Source organism: Phoenix dactylifera, chromosome 5 (assembly GCF_051530095.1).
Source record: "Phoenix dactylifera cultivar Ajwa chromosome 5, Ajwa_hap1_PhDact_Kaust_v1.1, whole genome shotgun sequence".
Classification (NCBI taxonomy): Eukaryota; Viridiplantae; Streptophyta; class Magnoliopsida; order Arecales; family Arecaceae; genus Phoenix; species Phoenix dactylifera.
Genome location: NC_143194.1, coordinates 14,201,270 through 14,218,739, shown reverse-complemented (window position 1 = coordinate 14,218,739; position 17,470 = coordinate 14,201,270). Strand labels below are relative to the sequence as shown.

The following is a 17,470-nucleotide window of genomic DNA, read 5'->3' as shown; positions in this document are numbered from 1 at the left end:
TTTCTAAAAATTATGTTCCCTAATTTTTACTTTGAATAGAATGCAGCGGAATAATAAGATGTTAATTACTTAAGCTCTAGGCAATTACAAGTAAAGCAGTGGAAGATTAAGCTAGAGCAATTATACTATGGCTTTAGGGTGCAATTGATCTAAAACTAACTTATAGTTGTATGATCAATTTTAATCTATGTGTATGGTAAGAATGGAGTGGAAGCTAAGCAAATCACTTATAACTCTATAGAAAACAAAGCTAGAGATATTACACAATCAAGCATGAATGGAAGGCATGAAATACAAGAGATAAGGCATCACAAACACAAAGATGTATAGTGGTTCGGTGCACCCCAGCACCTACATCCACTCCCCAAGACCTCTTGGGAATTTCACTATAATCCCTTAGATTACAGTCGGTTGTTTTACAAGCTCACAACCCAACTTGTTGTTTTGCGAGATCACAACGAACTCGGTCGGTTTTCCCAGGCTCACCGACTAGAACCAACCCCGATTGTTTTTCCGGGCTCACAATCAAACCCTTACACGTTGGTTTTACCCTAGGCTCACCAACAAACCTAAACACCGTTGGTTTTCCTTTGGCTCACCAACAAACCTTAACCTCTTGATTCAATCCCTTGATTGAATCAAGTTACAAGATATTTGACTAAGAATTTAAAGCAAGTACAAGCTTCTTAACTAAGCAAATATATCAAATATAAACAAATGGAGTAAAGAGAAGCTCTCAAACGAATTTTGAAGATGAAGGAACTCGGCTTCTTCTTTACTTGACCCTCTTTTGATTTGGCACGAGGTAGAGGATGATTGAGGCAGCACACGGATGGAGAGGAAGTTTTGGGATTCACTTGGATGCTCTTCTTCTCTCTATTTCACTTTGGATGGCCCTTTTGTGCTTATGGGAGATTTCCCTTGTAATCTCTTTGAAATCTCTTCCCTAAATGTTTTCTCCCACTTCCATACCTTCTCCCCTAGCTCTCCTCTTGATTTTATAGCTTTAGAGGGAGTCCCAACAAAAATCTAGCCGTTAGAGACAAAAATAGAGCCGTTGGAATCAAGAAAAAACTAGCCGTTATGCCTCCCAGCGTGCTCGAGTCGACTCGGCTGAAGTAGGAGTCGACTCGGCTGAAACAGGAGTTGATCTGTGAATAGTAGTCTGCCGGCACTGTAGCTGGGAGTCGACTCCTGAAGTTGGGAGTCGACTCCTGAAGTTGGGAGTCGACTCCTGAAATTGGGAGTCGACTCGAGATCACTGTAGCGCAGAAAATCAACTCTCTGTCTTTTTGTTTGTTCTCAGTCGGAGTCGACTCGTAGAGTCCCGGAGTCGACTCGAGCACTGTTCCTTGAAACTCTAGAGTGCCAGAGTCGACTCGAAACTTCCAGGAGTCGACTCGAGGACTATTCTTTTGAATTTTTCTTTGAATTTGCTCCTTCAACTTGAATTCTTTGAACTTGAAACTTGGGCCAATGAATTGTAGCTTTCTTCCAACTTTTCTTGAGAACTTTGGAGGCCTTCTTGTATTCTTCCAACTTGCTATGTTCCTTGCAAAATAAATATCTTTCTCCTTGCAACACAAACATTAGTATTTATACTTCAAGGTTTTGTGATCATCAAAATCAATCTTTGAATCAATCTTTGGGTCATCAGTCTCCCCCTTTTTGATGATGACAAAACTTGGAGTATATGCAATATAAAAGATATTGTTTTCTAGAAGTAATACATAGCAAAGTTGCATGAAGTAGAAAACATATATATTTAAAAAACATACTTCATGATAATGCTTTAGATTTAATCAACTTAAGATAATCAATATATGTCAATTCCAGCTGATTTGTATTCAATTCAAAACATAAAGCATTATGAGCATATACTTAGATATTTCTCCCCCTTTTTGACAACATCAAAAAGATAGGGAAACATTAAGCACAAAGATCAGAATACTCATATATTTCTTTTCCTTATTGTACTCTGATTTGAATGTTAAATTATTGCAAGGATATGAATCATATAACTCAAGGCAATAATATTGGAATCAGATTAATGAGCACAGATCAGAGCCAATTAAGATAATTTCAGAACAGAACACATTAAATGTGATTTCAAGAAGTTTTCTAATTTGATACCACAGATAGTTTTCTATTCAAGTGTAGGTGGAATCTTCCTTAGGTTAATTCAAGAAGTACTACAAATGATATTCAAAGAAAACACGAGTGGAAATCTAACCTCTCTTCAATAATAAGTATGAAAGCTTGTTCATTTAAGACCTTTTGCCCAATCTATTAAGTATTTTATCAAACATGAGAGCAATTTTAGTTAATTTTCAGAGTAAAAGATCAAAACTTATATATTTGAGAGACATATCATCATGTTGGATCATTAATTTTTAATGTCTTCAAAGTTCTTTTATTCCTTTAGAAAATAAGCACAATTTGATACATATATAAAGATATGAATTGGCACAGAATTGACGTTCTAAAGAGCAAGCTAATTAGGACTTATTAGTGAATTTCAAAATAAATTTTCTAAGAGATACTCAAGACCATTCAACACGTTATTCTCCCCCTTTGTCATTAAGTTAAAGGCTCTTAAGATCAACTTGCAATTTGGTTCATGATTTATGCATAAGATATACTAACCAAATAACACGCCTCAAGGTGTATCATAAAGATTTTCAGATTTAAATTTCAGATGATACATATTGGAGAGTATTAGGATCACTTTTCATTTAGTATTCTTTCTCTCTCCTTTATAAATTTATGCAATTAAGTTCCATCAGACCTCTCCTTCTGAAATTTTCTTTCTCCCCCTCAATTGATCATTCCATCTAAGAGTTTTAAAATTTGAAGATAATGTTCAATAAAATCGTCAATCTCAAAAATATATTTTCTATAAGTTTCAGCTTATTTTTACAAGACTCAAGGTTTGAGATAAGACAACCTTTATAGAACTCATCTCAAGGTAATTAAAGCATGTCTTGCAATATAAGGAGGTTCATCAAAATCAATCCATAAAGTGCAAGGTATGCATCAAATTGAAGTGACTTTAGGATAAGATACTGAATATCTAAAGCTCCCCCTTAAAAGATGCATTCTTCTTTAATCTTTCTTTTCTTTTGTCGAATTTCAGATTTTAATGATAAACGTGAATAGAGCTGAAACTTTATGATATCAAGAATGTAGAGTGATCTAGAAATATTCACAATTTATAGTAATCACTCTTGTTAATCTTTTAAGAACAAGTTATGCTTTCTCCTAATCTTAGAGAAAATGTATGAAAATATTAATCAAAAGTAATTCATTTGAAGCTTAGTTTCTTTCAAAAGCATTTACATTTTCTTTCTTTTAGATCATTCACTCTATTGATGAAAGTCTTTAATGATATAGGAGAGAAAAACATATAGATGATCATGGAAGTATATGTATTTATAGAACTCAATTTCTTAATCACAATTTTTCAGCAATGTATACATGAAACTCAATAAATTTTTTAAATATTAAAATAAAGTCATATATTTTAAAAATATTTACTTGCAATCAAGATCATTGAAAGACACATCATTTAGACCAATATTGGTACATTTTAATGATAAGAAAAGATATGTTTCGGATGCGTATCGGAGCAATCAAAATAAATTCTGTTTTTCTTATATTAACATTTTATTTAGTAATCATATGGAGTTTAAGCTTTTATACAAAATCAAATTCTGAATTTCATAAAGATTTTCAATAGAGGCCTTTTAAGTCATAATTTGAGATATGTATCTTTCACATTGTGGCTCATCTTAAATTATTATGATTGAAAAATACATATTTCAATACCATTAAAGCACTTTCAGAATCTTTGTGTTTAATTTTGAGTTTCGATACAAAATAAAGGATATTTTAACAAGTATTAGGACATTATGTATCAAAGTTAGGTGAGTAGAAAGATAGATCAAAATTAATTTATTTTCCCTAAATAGAGATATTCTTCTCTTCTCCTTTCTACAATTTTATTTAGCTTTCAGATTTTAACAATGATTGTGAATGACAAATCTGAAATTTCTTTTCAATAAAACTAAACAAAAGATGTTATGTAGCAATTCATGCATTCAATCAAATTGTCCAAGTATGAAACATTACAAAATATTGAGAACCCATAAATCAAGACATCATACTATATGCAAAATATATTAAGTGTTAAGTCATGCATTAAAATAATAATAACAAGCATGTCAAGGATCAAAGTCAATTCTTTTCAAATACACTCCCCCTATTTAAATATCATCTTGCATTGACTTCATCCTTATGGTGTGTTTCCAAGTGACTAATAATTAGACTTGATTCTTTTTATATATTTTCATTTACTTTGTCTTTCATTTTTAACTTTCTTATGCTTTATATTCTATTTGCTCCCTATCCGGTGGAGTTGGGAAGGGGCACGAGGTACTACCACTAGCCTCCCTCTTGTGCCGTCCCTAATATGCCCTACACCGAATAGTTGGGTCAAATAGTGCCGGGTACTACCACTAGCCTCCCCATTGGCACCATCCCTATGATGAGCAATATAGAAGGATTAAAATGTTTGCTTCGAATTCTCCCTGTTTAAGTGTAATTAATTATGGATTTTATCCCTTCCAAATGTGCCAAATATATTATGCTTGTTTTACTTTTCCTTAAGATTGGAGTATTTGCCTTTGCTTAGATTCTACACCTCTTGAATAATATTCATTTTCTTTTCTTTATCTCTCTCTCTTTTTGTTATTCTCAAGTAATTTACATGAAAGAGCAGAATAAAGAAATAATCTTATGTATCATATAGATGTATATCATGCAAACAACATTTTCATTGTGCTCAATGATTCATAATTTCTTACAAGTTATTTTAAATCAAAATTTTAAGCATAAACTTGTGTATTTCATGGTTATGATATAGGCAAAGAAATCATTTAGTTTAGGCAAACCATGAAACAATTTCTAAGAGCATAAGTCAATCAATATGTATAGAGCCATGATATCAAAAGTTAATAATTAAAGAACTTAATCATGCCATAATAAGACTTAAGTTGTTGACTTTGCTCAAGAAGTATCTAGAATTACCAATCCATTCTGCATTCTTCAGTCAAATACCTACTAGATTTCTTATGTATGAACCTTTGGCTGAAGAAGGTCCTCTCTCTTGTTTGCAAGTGAATGTTTATTGTATCTTACATGGAGATATCCTTCAAGTTGAGATCTCTCATTTTCTTGCTCAAGGATCCTGCATTATTAACAAACTCCTTTTCTTTCTTGAAAGAAAGTCATTGGTTTCTTCAAGATACAAAACATTCATCCAACATATTTTTTTAACTAGATGACTCAATATAAGATATGACAATAGTTGAATATTGAGTCACTTTACGCAAGAGATTGCCTAAATATAAGCAAGCACATATCACTTGAACTAAAGAGATAGTTTCATTAACCAAGATGGTTCAAGGACAAGTATGTGAGGCAATAGGAAGTTTTATCAAGGTCAAATCAATTTCTCAAAAACGATTTAGTTTAGATTTTATTTGCTTAAGATAATTATTAATAAGACATGCTAGCTAAGTTTTAATCAACTTATCTTAAACAGTTGTTTCTATCAAAATTCAGATTATGATTTATTTGTTATCAATAAACTATGATTCATTAAACTTAGATTGAAGGCTTGCACAAGTGCACATAATGAGCATATAATCTGGTCTACTAGCTGTATGATAAAATAATTATTCTATCATGCTTCAATACAACTTTAAAACAATAGACCTACTTTGCTCATTCTTTTCAAATTCTTCAAGATGGGATCATAGATATACCCTCTTCATGCCAATCTTCTATAAGTGTTTTCTTGTGGACTAACTTTAGTCAATGAAGATCCCCTTTCTTGTTTGTCTTAATTTGGAGTTTGAGAAAGAAAATGTTAACTCGTTCATTATACATATTTCAAACTCACTTTGCATGAGCTTAGTAAAATCTTCATATAACTCTTTATTAGTAGAACCAGAAATGATGTCATTAATGTATACTTTAAGCAAGTAAGATATCACACATTTTTTGATGCAAAGAATTATCACTATTACCTTATATCAAAGAGGTTGCTTAAGCTTTTATATCGTGCTTTTGATGCTTGTTTCAAATCATATATTGCTTTATCATATTTGTAATGAGTGTTTTCAAGTATGGTGGTAATTTAACATATATCTTCTTTAGTAAACACATAGGAGTCCTTATACACTCATTTGATATAATATAAAGCTCATAAAGCAAGCAAATGATAATGGTGATCTTTACTTTTAATCATGCAAGAATCTTATCAAGATCTATCTTATCTTTTCTTGATTTAGTCTTTTAATAGTCATCACTTTTTCCTTCATTAAGAGCATATCTGAAAAATCCAATTTGGTTCTAATTGTTAACAAGTTTTTCAGATTGTTATATGTAAGAGATTAACCATATACATACATAATTTAATTTTAGTATTTTGATAATAAATCAGTAGTCTCATAAAGAATAAGATACCTTGATATTTTTGCACCTAAAAACTTTTCATTGAATACTCTATATGCATTGCTTGATGAATGATATCCAAGGGTAGACATATCTCTATCAGATTTGGCATTATTTTCATAAGAGCATATTAAGCATAACATGTACGACTGAAAAATATGAAAGATATGCAATGGTTCATTTTCCATTTTTTTCAGAAGATCAAAATTTTCATCAAAAATAGATTTAATAGAAATCATATGTATGACAAGCAGTGATGATAGTCTTTTGAAGAATTATTTGGGTAGATGACTATCATACACAATTGTCTTTTTCATTTCTTCAAGAATTCTATTTTACTCATGGTGTCCTTGGTGCTGAAATCATTGGATTTAATATTATTTTCTGAATAACCTTTATCAGGATTTTGGTTTTCAACACTGTGCCATGATACTCTTTATCTTCACAGTTTGGAAACCTTTTTCATTTGAAACACTTTTACAAGGTTTAGCAAATACAGAAAAAATACTTTAGTTTTATTTGCCAAGAACAAATCCAATGTAAGCTTTTGAGAACTTAGAGATGGAAACAACATCTTTTAGATTTAGAAATGATTTTTGTTTGTTTCCTTAGTTAGCATGCATAGCAAAACTTTGACCTTTCAGAGGATAATCTAAGTAAGCCAATGGCAAGGTCTTTTGAGATTAAGTACATACTAGCATGAGTTGATTTTATATGCCAAGGATGGTTTCTTTAATCTTGGTATTCATAGTGCATATATTCAAAAGCATACCAAGTACACATTATCATATCTATGATCAATAAATAATAATGCCATGGATAAAAACTCTCACTCAAGCATATAGAGAATTCATAGAGTTATTCTTAATAAATTGATTAATCATTTAGCAACTTATCCAATAGTGAGTATCCTATAAAATGAAGTGATTTGATTATATTTCCAAAAGTATTTTCTATATCACAAAATTGATCAACACATGTACTTCATATTTTAATCGGATACTAAAACAAAAATAATGATGAGATGCAAAGATTACTGATTTCATTATTATTATTATTCTATTTAAAATTACTTTTCATAAGTATATTTTAAGTTTCATTTTTGACATGTGTCTAGAGTACCCATTTGTATGAAAGTTCTATTTGTTCCATGGGTATCTTGGCACATCTATGTCTACATCCTCATATTTTCATTTTGGGTACCCAAGCTTGCTTGGATCCTTGAGAATTAGGACATATGGTTCCTTTTGGAATCCAAATCTGTTTGATAGTAATAACTTTACCATTTGATTTAATTGTGTTAGAACCATAGGTAAAGTTGTTATGCCCATTCTTTTCATGTTTGAGATAAGTTATCTTATTTAATGGTTTGCATGGTGAATTGATAACCTTTTTCTCTAGAGATTTATTGTTAAGTAAAGGAGTCAAGCCAAGTTTTGATTTATCATAAGCAACATATTGGCTTTCAAACATCATTTTCAATTGTTCTGAGCTTACGGTGAATTTGTTAATAAAAGATTTTAATTGATTAATTTCTTTACTTAAGTTTTGATTTTCTCTAATTAAGCTATGATTTTTCTGAATCAATTCTTCTGAAAATGACCTTAAGCTTTCATTTTCAGAATTTAGTTTCTTTTGTATTTCATCATTAGAATTTCTTTCTTTTGAAATTTTCAGATTTAGTTTCTTAAGATTTTTATTCTTTACAGCTAATTTTCTACATTCACTATACAAATCATGAAAAGCATTTAATAATTCATCATGAGAATATTCTTCATGAAATTCATTAGATTCAGATTCTACTTTATCTTCTAGTGCCATAAAACATAAGTTAGTTACCTTTTGTAGTTCATTGGAGCTAATATCATCATTATTGCTCCTAGCTTTCATTTTCTTGCTTGACTCTTCCTTGGTCAAGACGTTCTTCCTTTTTATCTCTTTCTTTCTTTCTTCTTGCTTCCTCTTCTTCTTTGTCTTTAGGAAGCTTTTGAATTTTCTTGCTGTTCTTTCTTCCTCGAGTCGACTCGAGTTTACTTGGAGTCGACTCGACTGACTTGAGAGTCGACTCGAGATCTTCGGGAGACGTCTCGTTCTCAGAGGCCTAAAAGATGATTCTCTGTCTTTTGAATTGTTCTGCCTCGGAGTCGACTCGGCTAACTTGGGAGTCGACTCGGAACTACTTGGAGTCGACTCGTTCACAGGGTCTTCAAGACTGTGTCTCTGCCTTTCAGACTGTTCTTCTCTAGGAGTCGACTCGGACAAACTGGGAGTCGACTCGGCTACTGTGGAGGATTCTGCAATCTCATTGTTAGTACGCAATTGAAGCACAAGTGAGCTAATCTGAGATTTATCATAAATATTTTCTAAAGTATCCCAGATCTCCTTAGCAGATAAGCATGCAGAAATTTCATTAAACTTCGTTTCATGAATAGCACAATATAATATGTTCATAGCATTAGCATTCAATTGTGCTAAGTCCTTTTCATTAATAGTTTGAGAGAGTGTGTGAAGGTCATTTATTATGATTTTCCATAAATAATAGTTTTGTGATTGAATAAAAATGCGCATGCGTGCTTTCCAATATGTGTAGTCTATGCCATTAAACAGTGGAGGCCTATCAATTAACTGTCCCTCTCCTAGAAAACTATCTATTTGAGTTGTCATGATCTTTGGCTCTTGATCGTGAGATCAATAATTAATCTTGAGCACCTGCTGTGATACCACTTGTTGCCCAAGGTGACAACCCAAGAGGGGGGGTGAATTGGGTTTTCTAAAAATTATGTTCCCTAATTTTTACTTTGAATAGAATGCAGCGGAATAATAAGATGTTAATTACTTAAGCTCTAGGCAATTACAAGTAAAGCAGTGGAAGATTAAGCTAGAGCAATTATACTATGGCTTTAGGGTGCAATTGATCTAAAACTAACTTATAGTTGTATGATCAATTTTAATCTATGTGTATGGTAAGAATGGAGTGGAAGCTAAGCAAATCACTTATAACTCTATAGAAAACAAAGCTAGAGATATTACACAATCAAGCATGAATGGAAGGCATGAAATACAAGAGATAAGGCATCACAAACACAAAGATGTATAGTGGTTCGGTGCACCCCAGCACCTACATCCACTCCCCAAGACCTCTTGGGAATTTCACTATAATTCCTTAGATTACAGTCGGTTGTTTTACAAGCTCACAACCCAACTTGTTGTTTTGCGAGATCACAACGAACTCGGTCGGTTTTCCCAGGCTCACCGACTAGAACCAACCTCGATTGTTTTCCCGGGCTCACAATCAAACCCTTACACGTTGGTTTTACCCTAGGCTCACCAACAAACCTAAACACCGTTGGTTTTCCTTTGGCTCACCAACAAACCTTAACCTCTTGATTCAATCCCTTGATTGAATCAAGTTACAAGATATTTGACTAAAAATTTAAAGCAAGTACAAGCTTCTTAACTAAGCAAATATATCAAATATAAACAAATGGAGTAAAGAGAAGCTCTCAAACGAATTTTGAAGATGAAAGAACTCGGCTTCTTCTTTACTTGACCCTCTTTTGATTTGGCACGAGGTAGAGGATGATTGAGGCAGCACACGGATGGAGAGGAAGCTTTGGGATTCACTTGGATGCTCTTCTTCTCTCTATTTCACTTTGGATGGCCCTTTTGTGCTTATGGGAGATTTCCCTTGTAATCTCTTTGAAATCTCTTCCCTAAATGTTTTCTCCCACTTCCATACCTTCTCCCCTAGCTCTCCTCTTGATTTTATAGCTTTAGAGGGAGTCCCAACAAAAATCTAGCCGTTAGAGACAAAAATAGAGCCGTTGGAATCAAGAAAAAACTAGCCGTTATGCCTCCCAGCGTGCTCGAGTCGACTCGGCTGAAGTAGGAGTCGACTCGGCTGAAACAGGAGTTGATCTGTGAATAGTAGTCTGCCGGCACTGTAGCTGGGAGTCGACTCCTGAAGTTGGGAGTCGACTCCTGAAGTTGGGAGTCGACTCCTGAAATTGGGAGTCGACTCGAGATCACTGTAGCGCAGAAAATCAACTCTCTGTCTTTTTGTTTGTTCTCAGTCGGAGTCGACTCGTAGAGTCCCGGAGTCGACTCGAGCACTGTTCCTTGAAACTCTAGAGTGCCAGAGTCGACTCGAAACTTCCAGGAGTCGACTCGAGGACTATTCTTTTGAATTTTTCTTTGAATTTGCTCCTTCAACTTGAATTCTTTGAACTTGAAACTTGGGCCAATGAATTGTAGCTTTCTTCCAACTTTTCTTGAGAACTTTGGAGGCCTTCTTGTATTCTTCCAACTTGCTATGTTCCTTGCAAAATAAATATCTTTCTCCTTGCAACACAAACATTAGTATTTATACTTCAAGGTTTTGTGATCATCAAAATCAATCTTTGAATCAATCTTTGGGTCATCAGACCTCCCATCTGCAAATGAAAGCCTTCACCTCCCATCATTCCCAAAATATCACAAAACATTCTCTTTCCTCCCCCCCTCTTTCTCTTTTTTTTTTTTATTTCTCTTCTCTCTTCTTCCACGCACGGCTTTCTCCTTCCTTTTATTCACCGAAACAGGGGGTCCCCTGTTTCTGTCGAAGCCCGCTCCCCCTCCTTTCTCTTCTTTGTCTTCCTCTTATAGCTCGCCGAAGACCAGCGATGGATCCCGAGAGAGGAGGAGGGCGTGATGCTGGGAATGATCTCGGGCGAAGATGGAGCTCGAAGCAGGTGCCGATCCGGAAGGAGCTGGGTTACCGGCTCGTTGAATGCAGTCGGCTGGGATCGCGGTGAAGGCTGAATCATAGGGATTGGAGCTGGGAATCGATGGGAGGAACGCGGACGGCCGGATCTCGGAGAAGACGGAGGAGCTGCTCGCTGGTGTGCTCGTTGGATGCGGCTGGAACGGGCTGATGCGGAAGAGCTGGATCTCGGCTGCTGGGAAGAGGGCTGGCCGCGGGATCGACGGGGAGACGCCGGAGGCGTCACGGGCGGAAGAGGAGGCGGAGGATCTGGATCTGGCTGCACCGCGTGGGACTCGTGGCTGGAACGGGCAGCGGGGCGCTCTGTGAGGCGAGATCATGGGAAGAATAGATAGAGGGAGGAAGGAGATAAACAGTGAAACAATTTTATTTATTTATTTATATATATATATATTTTTATTATATTATTTCCCACTGTTCATATGAACAGTGTTTTTACGGGACACTGTTCATATGAACAGTGAATCCAGTGATTCTCCCCGAAATTATTTTTATTTATTTTATTATATTAATTATCTTCTTTTTTTTTGTTTTCAATTTATAAATTTTATATGAAGGCTGGTAAGGAATTGGTTGGGAATTGACTTTGGGTTTGAGGTGGGTCATGATGGTTGACTTGTCCTTGAGCCCATTGTCATTTAAATTTAATTCTTGCTAAGCTGCTTCAGATCGAACTCGACCGGTCAAAACTAAGACCATGACTTAATAAAAAGGGTAATCAAATATTTTCCATACAATTATAACTTTCAATCTAATCAGGACCAAAACCCATTTAATTATAACCTTAGCTGAGTCAACACAATCTCCTTATATGTTTTTCTGTAGTTTTCATAAAAGATTGCAACCAAGAGAGAACAACTTCAGAATCTGGTTTAAGAAAAGAATTATTATTATTTCTTTTTACCATATTGTAAATTTATTTCAACGATTATTCAATTTTATGGTAAAGTACGTATTTATCAGTTTAAGAACATTGATAAGTGCTATGGAAAGATAACTAAATTATAAATTATTATGCACTTATCACACCCCCAAACCTATATTTTGCTAGTCCTCGAGCAAAATAAAAAAAAAAAGCTCTAACTCACTTTCGTAGGCATCGCGATCGCATTTACCATATGCAACAAGGCTTTAAACCCCTAGATTACCCTAGTGGACGAGTTATAGTCTCGTGAGGGTTTCCAGCGAAGATACCCACAAACTTCAATATTAAAATGAATCATTTATTGTTATGATTAATTTGTTGTTGTTTTTTTATATATATTTTTTAATTTATTTTTATTTTTATTTTTATTTGTTTTTTTTAATTCCCCTTTTTTTTTAAATTCGATTGATCTATCAAATTCCAAATGCATACTAGCTAAGAATTTCAAAAAAACTCTCTCTTTTTATTAAAATCTAATTTAAGATACATAAATGATGAAAATTTCAAAGCACACACGGTTTTATTTACTAAGTCAGCCCAAATTCTAGGTTAGTATGCTATCTAAGTTAAAGTTATTAAGTTTCCATTTAGGGAGTTGTAAGACTCATTTATACTGGAGTGCTCGGTAAAATCTGGACCGTACACAAGCTAAGGGTTCGGATCTCCAAAATATTGCTAATACTAGTAGTTTCCAAGGATTGGTCGAAAGGACCTGCTCACTGATTCAAAATCATCTTATCTGCAGGATTTCGAGAGTTGTGGATGTTTACTTTAGTACCTCACGGGCTTTATCTGTAATATTCCAGTTTACTCGAATTTTTACAACAACGGCTTTCACACTATTGTCTTTTTCAAGGTCAATACAGAGTTTTTTTTTTTAATAAAAGATATATAAATTGTGCACTTTTACTCTTATGGTGATTTCTCCGTGTAACGAGCAGTCAGTCGACAACTCTCACACCAGTTGGCATAAGGTGTCGGGCATCAAGACTCCCCTACGGACTTATGCTCGGAGTCCTCATTACAAGCCCACTTGACCTTTGACAATAGGTAGCCCTTTTCGATGTTCCTGACTAAATCCATTTTTATTGATGATTTTTTTTTTTTTGGATTAGATAAGTATGATTCATCAGGGTCCAAGGTTTCTACTATACTATCAACATATTGTCGAGCCTAGACCTTAGAAGGGTCGGCCAGTGTGTAGTGAAATTCCAAAGTATTAATTAGCTTACAACTTCCTAAGAGAGACTTAATAAAAAGAACTTAAATTTATATTACTTCCGACTAGTCATTGGGCTTTTTAGATTTTATATACCTTGTGTATTTATCATTCTCACATTCATGTATAGAAATTAGGTTTTTAAAAACAAAAACTTTTTTTTTATTTAAATTTTTTTTATTATTTTTTTTATTATTTTATGAAAATGAACACACTTTTTTTTTGGATGAAAATCAAGATAAATACCCCCAAACCTAAACCTAACATTGTCCTCAATGTTAAAAAAAAATCGAAGAGAATTGGGTTGCCTCCCAACAAGCGCTAAGTTTATTGTCTTCAGCCCGACACAGTGAGGTAGTTTTTGCATCTCCTTCTATGAGTTCATCTATTTTGTCTATCATAAAACACTCAACTTTCCTCGCGGGTTGGTCATCCACATTGAACACATTTAATTTTACCTTCATGTTCCCAAATGATATGTTCATTACCCCTGTTCTACAGTTGATGCATGCATTGGCTGTTGCTAAAAAAGGCCGCCCAAGGATCACGGGGATTTGTTTCTTAGGATTAGGTTCATGTTCCATATCAAGGATAATGAAATCTACTGAAAAATAGAATTTGTCTACCTTGACAAGAACATCTTCAATTATCCCACGTGGTGTTTTTACAGATCGATCAGCCAATTGAAGGGATACCGAGGTTGGTTTTAATTCTCCTAACCCAAGTTTCTCATAAACTGAGTAAGGTAAAAGGTTGACACTTGCCCCTAGATCAAAGAGTGCTCGATCAATAAAATTATTTCCTAAGACACAGGAGATGGTGGGAGCACCAGGATCTTTGAATTTCGGAGGGGTGTTGTGTTGGAGAATAGAACTCACTTGCTCAGTTAGGAAGACCTTTCTAGGCACATGTGTCCTAGATTTTTGCTTTTGGGTGCACAGGTCTTTAAGAAATTTGGCATAGGAGGGAACTTGTCCAATAGCATCAAGAAGTGGAAGGTTGATCTTCACTTGTTTGAAAACCTCCATCATCTCCTCTAGTGAAGTTCCCTTTTTGCCAAATGGAGAGGGTGAAGTAAGAGCTTTAGGAAATGGGGCCTTTGGGATGTGAGTTTTGGCAGAAGATGGACTAGCCGAAGAAGAAGAAGAAGGTTTTAGATTTTCATTTGACACATTTCTATCCTCTTCTTCACCTTCCTTATTGTTGTCCTCCCCAATCTTATTGTCTATTATACGTCCACTCCTTAGGGTAGTCAAAGCATTGGCTTGTTCATGATGAATTGCATTTAATTGATTTTCTTGAGCCATGTATTGTCCCCTAGGATTACTTAGTGGTTGGCTTGGAAGCTTTCCTTCCTCTCGCTTGTTCAATGCATTAGCTAGTTGCCCCATCTGGGATTCTAGCTTGGCGATTGAATGCGTGTGAGAGTGCACCAATTGTGTAATGGTTTCCAAACCTTGAAGGGCGTTCAACACTTTCTCCTCAAAGGCTGTGTTTCTTTGGGGTGGAGGAGAAATGTGTTGAAATTGAGTCGAGGGACGGTAGGGATGAATATTTTGTTGGGTTTGAAAATTCTGAGGATTTTGAAAATTTTGGGAATAGGGTTGGGCTGTGTTCGAAGCTTGCTGCTTCCAAGAAAAGTTTGGATGTTTCGCCATCCCGGGTTATATGTATTGGATAATGGGTCATTACCCGGTCTGGGCTGTGTTTGAGCAGCATTGATGTGTTCTTGCACGAGTTCGGGGAATTGGGGGCTGAGGGGCACTCATGAATAGGGTGGGATGGGCTAGAACAGATAGTACACACTTGTGCTTGGGAAGAGTTCATGTAATGCCCACCTATCATTAGTTGGTCAATCTTATGGGACAATGCATCTACCTTGCTAGACAGGTCCATAGAATGACTTATTTCACAAATGGTCCCTTTTCTTTGAGAACTCAGGGGTGCTTGACGAGAACAGGAAGCATGGTGGAGGGAGTTTTCATTTAGATTTTCAAATAATTGCCATGTTTCATGCTCATTTTGAAGCATGAATGTCCCCCCGCATGCAGCATCGATCATCTGACGGTTTCGTTCAGTCAATCCGTCATAGAAACATTGCACTAGCTGCCACTTAGGTATTTGATGATGAGGGCATTTACGGATTAGGTCCCGAAATCTCTCCCAAGTTTCATGAAATTCTTCTCCCTCAGTTTGGGAGAAGCTTGTAATGGCATGTCTAAACTGGTTCGTTCTTCCTATGGGAAAGTATTTTTTTAGGAATTCTTGTTGCATTTGATCCCAAGAACGAATCGAGTTGGCTTCTAAAGAATTCAGCCATTGTTTGGCTCTATCTTTAAGGGAGAAGGGAAATAATCTAAGTTTTAGAGCATCATCAGTAAAGTTCTGAATCTTGACAGTGGTGCAAATCTCAAGGAATTCATCTAGGTGTTTATATGGGTCTTCATTGGTGAGCCCATAAAAAGATGGGAGCATTTGGATCACACTAGATTTTATTTCATATTGTACGGCTGCTACTTCAGGTAATCGAATGCAAGATAGGGAAGTGTAAATGGTGGGAGTAAAGTACTCCCTCAGGAGTTTGAGTTGTTCTTCAGCCATCTCAGGAGGTGGGAATGATTCTAAGGTTTTGATTTCAGCTCGAATATTTCTAAGGGTCCGTTCTATTTCAGGGTCAAAAGGTAATAGGTCGCGTACTCTAGAACGACTCCCTTGCATACACTAGTACTTGATCAATCAACCATGCAATAAAAGAAAAAAAATACATAAATCCTGGTATTTGTCCTAAAATCACTAGACAGCTCCTAACTGGTTTGAAGAGGGCACCTAAGCCTCCAATCCGGTCTAATGAACCGAGTTGACCAGGTAAGCTCCCAGGTAAGTGGAGGGGTCACGATGCGTTCGCAAAGGTCCCACTTAAAACCCACTTGCCTCGAACAGATGAACTGTCTCCCTTATAGGGACAAAGCTTGCCTACACATCAACTAAGCCACAGAGCGAAATTGGTGCAACTTTCGGTGATCTTCGTCCTATTGAGCTCGAATGTCCCTAGGAGCCAACGTCTAATTGATTTTAATTAAAGTGACACTATGTGAGATTGAGTTCACCTAAGTTGGGCAAGAGTCCAGTGATGAAATCCGGCTCTTATCTTTTTGGGGTGATTGCCCTTGCTAAGTGTAGATTAATTGGTGTATGTGTATCAGGCATGCATTCACAATTTTGCTGAAATTAAAATCAAACAATCACCATAAAATTTCAAGCTAATAATCAATTTAAACAAGAAAGGTTTAGAGGTTACCAAAGGGAATTTCCCCAGCAATTTTAAATTTTTTTAGGCAAACCTCTAGAGCATTCCTTTTTCAGCTATTCTCCTTTTGATCATCCCAGATTTTTCCTTCGATTCCTGATCAAATAAGACCAAAAGAAAAATTGAAAAAAAAAAATAGTAGGAGAGAAAAAGGAGATAAAAAAAGTAACAATAATAGAAAATAATTTTTTTTATTTTATTATATATATATATATATATTTTTGAAAGTTTTTTTTAATTAATTAATTTTTTTTAATGATAGGAAAAATAACTATGCTAGCAATCCCCGGCAACGGTGCCAAAAATTGATCGGTTCTTTCAATTTCAAAAATAAACCACGCAATAGTACGTATCCTGTAGGATAGTGATTACGGGTGTCGGTCCACAGGAATTGAAGAATAAGTTATTTTTCTTTTACAAATAAATCAAGAAGAAGGATTTGCTAACTTGATTTAACTAAATTAATCTATGAGTGCGAATTGAAATTTATCAAAGTAGATAGATCTAGAGTTTGGAATCCACCGCGTAGCATTGCATTAGGGACTGTGTTCTTAATTTTTATCTTTTGGAGAGGCATGCAAATTGGCTACAAGCCTTTTAAAATAAAAACATAAAGAGTGTTAGGAAGATCCATCTTCGGTATAGCATGAAGTGTCTACCTAAGTATGCTAATCTAGGGTGCAGCACACCTCATCTTCCTAGGCATGGATCATCTTAGACTACTTTAGCAAACATGAT

General features: G+C 35.2%; 1 non-coding gene across 1 annotated transcript; it reads left to right on the top strand.

The window, feature by feature from the left end:
* Nucleotides 1-15,544: 15,544 nt before the first annotated feature.
* On the top strand, nucleotides 15,545-15,650 carry LOC120105423 (small nucleolar RNA R71). Its single transcript, XR_005507815.1, has one exon. It is a non-coding gene; the product is annotated as a small nucleolar RNA R71 (small nucleolar RNA).
* The last annotated feature ends 1,820 nt before the right edge of the window (nucleotides 15,651-17,470 follow it).